The sequence below is a fragment of the Cupressus sempervirens genome, chromosome 3 (genome assembly GCF_028749045.1).
Source record: "Cupressus sempervirens isolate cs-2001-9-10 chromosome 3, ASM2874904v1, whole genome shotgun sequence".
Lineage (NCBI taxonomy): Eukaryota > Viridiplantae > Streptophyta > Pinopsida > Cupressales > Cupressaceae > Cupressus > Cupressus sempervirens.
The window spans coordinates 1,002,396,081-1,002,404,190 of NC_143120.1; the positions used below are offsets into that span (position 1 = coordinate 1,002,396,081).

General features: G+C 37.2%; 1 pseudogene; it reads right to left on the reverse strand.

Moving 5' to 3' along the window:
* LOC149570128 (F-box protein PP2-B1-like) overlaps window positions 1–5,147 on the reverse strand; it is an 82,496-nt pseudogene extending 77,349 nt beyond the window's left edge.
* Between the last annotated feature and the right edge of the window lie 2,963 nt (window positions 5,148–8,110).

Consider the following 8,110-nt stretch of genomic DNA (forward strand, 5'->3'; position numbering starts at 1 on the left):
AGCTAACTTGGTAATCGACAGGAAGGAATCTCTTCATTACCTTGTTCACCATTTTCAACCAAGTTATAATTTTTTATTTTCCTCTTCTTTGTCTATTAGTTTGCAAATGCTCCCACCATAGCGAGGCATGACCTTTCAACCTAGTGACTACAATCTCAACCTTCCTATTATCGGGAGTTCTTTTAAACTCAAAAAACTTCTCCATATTAGAGATCCAATCCAACACAACATTAATATTCTTCAACTTTCCATCATAAGGAACAACTTCAACAATAGGCTTTGGATGTGCCCTAGATAACACTCTCAACAATCTTTCCTCATCTTGATCTTCTTTAGGCTCTGGGTTAAGGTTTGTTGCCACTACTTCATCATCACTCACATCATCAAGATGCACTCCTCTCCTCTAGGCTATCTCCACAATGTCTAATTTGGTTGCAATTTGTCTCAACTTGTCCAATATGGCATTATCAACATTTCATCTACCTCAAACCATTTTGATGAACAAGTTCTTGCAAGATTGTAACCCTCTACTAGTTATAGGTCAAATTCGCATGTTTGCCACCCTACAACCAAAAACCAATTAGGGTTCTATATGATCCAATCTTCACAAGGAAGAACCTCAAGCTCTGTACCACCTAACATAGGGATGGTTGGAAAATTAGGACCAGAAACACACCTCATTGTCCAAATACCGTACTGAGTAAATACAATAAAAGCAAATAATAGAGAACAACACCAAGGAGAGGGAGAAATAACAAATATCTTATAGATTCATTAAATTATCCATGAACATGCCCAACTGTGAGGCCTTTTAGGTTATGAACAATACAATAATTAGATATACATCAAAATTCATCCAATATGATATACTTGTGATTAGATATCCATACTTTCTCTTGCTAACTTCTGTGGTGCTTCTACATGATCTCCCCCTTTCTCACTAAAACTAGACTCACTACTTGTACTTGCCAAAATGGCTTACAAAAGATTCTATATATTTACACAAGAGAAGGTCAACCTTACAATAGTATGCATGTATCCTAATGCACAATCCCTACATTAAATTCACAACTCAAATTGAATACACAAGTCGACTCATACTAGGTACCAATCACTAACAAACTCAGTTAAATAAAGAACCAAGCATCAACAAACTAGTGAGCTCACTTGACACTTGAAGGAACTTGGAAACCACATGACTCACCCAAAGTAGGAACTTGACAAACATAGGGAACTTGGTCATCACTATAACTCGACAATAACTGCTCTTGGCTAATACAAGAACTCAACAATAACTACAACTTGACAATGACTGGCAAAATGCATAAAGATGAACAAGATAACAAGGCAACCCAAGATGATCTTACATCAGAACTGGATGGATGATAGTTTATTATACATAGATTCTTTTAACCTTGACCCAATAGTGGAAGAGGAACAATGTTGGTTCTAATATTCTTATTAATCTATTCAGATCCATTTTCTAATGCGATTGTTTGGAGATGACCTTCATGAACTTTGTCACAGAGTATTAATTGGTCACTTATATCATTTTGAATTAAAATAGATCATGAGTAAGTCTTTTATGCATTCTCAAGTTTTTTGATATCTTCTATGAATAAATTTTGGTTCACACAAATTCCATGTTGTTGTAGTCTACAGGCATTTTCCTCTAGCTCAACATTCTCAATCATATTTTTGTCCATATCTTGAAATGGGTTTTCTATGTTCTTGTCTTGTTCTTTGGATCCATTCTTATTAGATATATAATGATTATTATCTAAGAGATCCTAAGTTTCCTCTACTAATTCCCCTTCCTCTATTTCCCTTATTGAAAAGAAAATATTGCTTGCTAGATTAGGTCTTGTTATACATGTATTAATCTTCTTTGCCAATTCCAGTGATTCTATGATCTGATGATACATTTTTTTTGGTGTTTGAACCTTAGTATGTTCCTCATTCCATTTGGCGATCCATGGAGTATTCAGGATTTAGTTGGTATTTGACACATGTTAGAAGAATGTTTGCTAATGAAACAATGCCTTTGTCATTTCTTCCCTTTTGTTGGGGCTATTTGTTGTGGTTTCACAATGCACACCCCATTTCTAGGAGAAATGGGACCCCCTAGTAAATGTTTTTCTTTCCCAAATCCCTAGTCTGGGGTCTAAGTTTTTTTTGGGGCTCTACCTAGAGTCTAGGTCTTTCCTGGTACCCTGCCTAAAAACCCAGTTGTTAGATTTGAGAAATTTGGATTGGAAAGGTGAGTAAGAGGTTAAGGTGCACACTAGTGCACCTAGCACACATGCACACCTATCATGGGTGTACAAGTGCACTAGATGTTGAAGTGTGCATGTGCAGCCTTTGGAGGTGCACATGTGCACATATCCCAAAGGTGTGCATAGTCCTAGGTCTATAAATACTTGGGACCACCCCACTCCCCTTATTCATTTTCTCCTTTAGAGTCTTTGTGAGCACACCTCTGCACCATTACAGGTGCACTATACACCTATCTTACACACACAAAAACACTAAGTTAACAAAAGAAAGGTGTGCACATGCACACCCTTATTTACCATTTAAAAAGCTTTAAACAATAACTCACCAAAGTAAAGGTGTGCACATTCGCACCTATCCAAGGTGCACAGGTGCACACCTTTCATAAAAACCTAATGTAAACCTAAGGAAAAGGTGTGCATTTGCACACCTCTCCAAGGTGCGCACATGCACACCTTTATCACTGAAATTAAGAAACCTAGGTAATGATGCACATATGCTCACCATTTTAGACCCTTATAACTAGAACATAAGTAAGGGCGCGCACATGTGCACCCCATCAAGGTGCACATGTGTGCACCCTTAACACCTCAAACCCTTTACATCTCTTAAAGACCACATTACAATGTGTGCAGTAGCACACATGCGCATGTGTGCACTCCACAAGGGTGCACACTTGTGCAAGTGTGACATTGTGCACTTAATAACCTTGTAAAGGTTATTTAGTGCACCTAGCACAGCTATCAAGGTGCGCATGGTGCACTAAATTGCATAAACATAGCTAAAAGTGGGATTTGATTGGTTTTGCAAGGGTTTTGGGGTTCTGGGTTTACTTTTTTAGCAATTAGGGTTTTGTTAGGGTTTAATTTTGACCCCTCCAGACTAATGTGTTTATGTTTTGTGCAAATAAAATGGCTTCCTCATCATCCTCACTTATAGAAAAGATGGATCCAAAACCAATTATTTTCAAGTTTCAAGGTGCACCAAAGAAATCATGCCTTAAAGATGCTTATTCAGAGATTAGATATAATTAGTTGGGACACATAGATTGGAGCGCGTTCCTAGTACTTTACAACAAGCCTAAGGAGAGGTCCCTGATGGTCTCAACACTTTTAAGATCAGGCTTGGTTAATGCAGCCTCACATCCCAAATCAATGCAATCTTCAGAGCTGGTCATGGCCTTGGTAGAGAATTATGTGTCAGAAGAAAGAGTTGTGAAGAGTATAACATGGGAGATAGTCTTGGACTTAAGACCGAGAAACATTGAGAAAGTTTTCCATCTCCTGAGAGCAGATCAATATGTTAAAATCACCTATCATCGAGTAGTTAGATGGTATAGGGAAAATGAAAAGGAAGCTAAAGAGATCATACAATCGTCATTCTTGATTGATAGAACACTGGTGGGACAAAGATTAGGCAAGGTAGATATGACCAAATGATACATGAGGATGATATTCAATACTTCATTATGCTTCTAAGCAGGGTTATGGGTTTATTGATAGTTAGGCACCTAAATATTTGGATGGTACATTTCATCAAGACCATTAGAACAACTGAAATGCCAATTGATTGGGCCACAATACTAAGTGAAAACTTAGATGAGCAATTGGTAGGAGTCAAAGTTAACCCCAAGTTTTACATGACATCCTACTTAGTGTATTTACTAGCAGCAAGGACAACTAACTATCAAGGATTATATAAGAAGGGAAGCATGCAAGATGCTAACTCCTAGCCTTATGTGGTATATCCCTGATTGGTAAAGATGAAGCTCTTATATCAAAGAAAGGAATACAAAATAGTGAATGATGCTTTCATTTTTGCAATCATCTGATTCATTGAGGGTGATTATGCCAAGAGGATGTCAGTAGAGGTAGCAACAAAGAGTGCAGAGATGGGTACCTATTACATCCAATTCAAGACATTCACCTATGTAAGGGTAGCAGGTACAACTATGAATCTGAATAAACTCCCAAGATATCTATCAAATAGGCTCATTTTACTAGAGATTGCAAGATAATTCACATATACATATGACAGAGTGATGAAAGAACACAAGAAGACCTAGTATGACCTATCACTATAGATCCATTTGAAGTTGAGCAAAAACATGATATCATGACCTTTGATGTAGAATGGGATCAATATCCCTTGGAAGATTACAACTCCCCTCGACCATTTTTTTACAATATTGGCATGAGTTTAACTTTTGGTAGGAAAAAAATTTGTTCATGAAGATGTAGTAGAAGATCATTGGATGAACTTGATAGATGACTACAATATCTGAATTAGGGATTATTTTAGGATGACTCTATATCTAGGAGGAAGTGCCTTGAACATAAAGATCCCACTAAATGTTGTCCAACAAGATACTCAAGAGGTCTTAGATCCCTTGTACAATCGTGACAAGATATTTGATAGACCAATTATGAATGTAGAGGTTAATAGGGAAGAGAATGCAAATATCAATAATTGGGTGAGACATGTAATTCAATTAACAAGATATTGGATCAAGAAGCCCTTTAAAATAGACCCATTTCCTTAGACAATCACCCTCTAAGCCACAACACACCCAGTAAAGGGTAAAGGTGTAAAAGTTACAGTACCAACATTCCCTGCCCAATCTCCAATTAGGCTGGAAATGGTGTATAAACATGATAGGAATGTTGGATATTTTAGATTTGATGAAGGGAAGAATAAGAGGAAAAGAGATTCTCCAAAGCAAGTTGAAACCGAAGCTGAAGTACCTCAATAAGAAGAGGTGACTCAACCTCAAGAGACAGCTCAAGCTCAGTATATTTCACAAGTGTCTCTACCAGAACAAGAATAGTAACAAGCACAAGAACAAGAACATGAAGTGTAGGAGGTGTCACCATCTGTACATTATGAAGAAGCCTCTCCCTAAACTGCTAAGAAAGCTAAAGTTAGACCTGTAGTTAGAAGGACTAGAAGGTGGAAGATACAAAGAAAGGTTATACATATTCTTCTAGTCTAGGAAACCATCCTTGAGGCTGATAAAGAAGAAGAAGATGAAGAAGACAATCTCCCATTGAATCAAAGGACACGCTTGGCAAGGGCTACCTAGGAAGAGAGGGAAGAAGCTCCACCATTATGCCACCATCTATTCCTAGACAACCTATTGAGGTTACAACTTTAGAGAATGAGTAGTAATAGTGGATGGATGAGCAAGAGAAGCAGGGAACATATATTTTCAAGATGTCTAATTTTGGCTTTGTGCTAGTAGGGACTGAAATGGTGGGTGATAAAATATGAGATACACCCACGAACCAACCTTTGGGAGAGGATTGGAATAAAAGGCCACCTATCCCACAAGGATCTTTCGGTACCTCACCAACATCATTTTAGGATTTTTCATTTTTGGAGAAAGGATCAACCACTGCCCTCCCTCATATCACTGAAGAAGAGAGAGAGAGAGAGAGAGAGAGAGAGGTGTATCAAGAGGAGCCAAAACAAAGGCCAACTGGTGAAGTATCAGAGGGAGGATAGATACCTGAAGAACCTAAGCAAACTTCCTGGATATAAAGGTGAGGACTTTTGATACTATAGATGCAAGGAAACCAAATTTAAATATCTCTCTAAAGGAGAAGAATCCACAAAGAAGGGAAAAGGGAAAAGGGCCTGAATGACAGTCCTCATTTTCAGCCAAATATATGTCTCCTATGGGCATTGTGCGAGCCTGGTTGAAAAAGGAAGTTATGGTTTGACAAAAGCTATAACTGAACCTGATTGAAGAGGAGAGTATGGATGCACTAGTAGAAGCCATCAAGAGGCCTAAGCTACCTACAGGTTATGCACAACAATTGACCTTCATAATGAAGAATAGAGATTAGGACCTACTTGCTCACATAACCATTCCTCCTCCACATGCTGAGACTAGAGATTTGACTCCTAAGGACTATCAAATTACATAAGTTATATTAGGAAAGCCCATAGTAGACTCAGCTAAAGTAACGACCACTGTGAGTGTTAGGGATGTGTTCAAGCATTTTGATGATAATGAGAATGAATTAATAAAGTTGCATAAAGAAAATGAGCTACTAAGAGGATATCCACATGAAATTGTAGGTCCATTGGATCAAGAGCACCTAGAGGGTACTCTCATTGCGGTACTAGAAAGGAGAGATAAGGGGAGTGTCCAAGTTGATTCATTTTTTGGAGCATGTCAGCAATGGTGTGACAATTTTGAGCAGAAAGGTGTATATATATGTTGGTGAACAAATTGTCCTTTGCAAATCTGACCCTGAATGCTCAAGTGAAAGGACAAATCAACACTAATAGCTGGATAGGTTATCATGAAATTGATAACCTTCCTCTAAATTTTATAGAGTACAGCTCCCTGTATGAGATGTTCAATGAATTGATTATGAATGCTTTTAACCAAAAAGCACAAAAGGACATCAAGCATTTATCTGTAAATACAATGTAGATGCATAAACATAACAACTAAAAGAAAATAAATGGTAAATGATACAAAGCCCATTCACCCTAACATGTTATAAAGGAGAAGTTAAGAAACACATTATCCTTCTTCTTGAGAAAATGTAGAAATAAAGATATGGAGATATAATAGCATATTTCAGAGAAAACTAAAGTGACACAAAGATCACGATTAGTGGAAAGTAGATTGCTCAAAATCAAAGTTTTAATAAACAATTAACTTTCAAGTCTCCCTCCTCTTATGCATAAAGATGCATTTGCTATTACAATCACCATTAATGGAATCTAAAGTTTTTCTCTACATTTCAAAACAAAACACAACTCTCTTACTCTTGACACACAGTTCAGAAAGAAAGAAAAGAAAAGAAAATCTCACTCTACTCCTCATGACCTTCACAAGAAAATGGGCTAAGGCTCCGAATAATTTGGGAAAGTTTCCCCTTTTACTGTTGCACCAAGTTTGTAGTATTGAAGAGAAAAGATGTATCCCCCCCTTTCCCAAGGCTTTTCAGTTTCCTAACTGAATCTTGGAACTGGCCCCTCTTTGGTTACTCCCATTTCCATCTTTTTAGTCCTTATGTTCTTTAAAATTCCCCTTTCTTGTTCTCTCGTAGCTTGCTTTGTCCTCTTCATGGGTCTATTTCTTTTTAGTTATAAGAACTACATCTTGCAAATGAGAGGGATTAATAATTATTAATTATTCTTCACCTCCCTTGAATGACCTTTACCTTGGGATTTTAATCCTTTATAGTAATTATAGTAAGTTTAATCAAATCATGAGATTATCTTGATTTCATTCCTTTTCTTAATATGATTGTTGATAATCAATTTGGCTAACTGGTATTAATCAATGGATAATTTACAATATCACCTCTACCGATAAATCATTTAATGTTTCCAAGTGTCATCAAAGTCATAATATTCCCTGGGTAGAGACATTGATGATGTCTATGCATATCGAGCATCAAATTCTGGCTTTCAAAGAAAGAAGAACCAGAAAAAGGGATGGTGCGCTCACTGAGATTCTTCAAACGTGGATCACACTGCATCATTTTTTCAAAGTCTCGATTCAACACACCTTCAGAGAATTGGACAAGGTGTCAATATCATTTGTATATCACAAAGCATAATCTATTGTTTCTCGATATGGAGTGTTCAGGCTACGTATATTCTTATGCTTGCTGGGCATTCTTGTTCATTAGTTATTGACTCCAAAAGTGGGAGCATGTTGCTTAAATTTTCTAACTCTCTATCAAACAGTTCACTCATGTTCTTTGTGCCATTGAGCATATATATTTTATACTTCTACAATTCACACTCATGGGTTTCGTGATCATCCCATATGTAGTCGTCCTTCACCATCGACTTGAAGATCCCTATT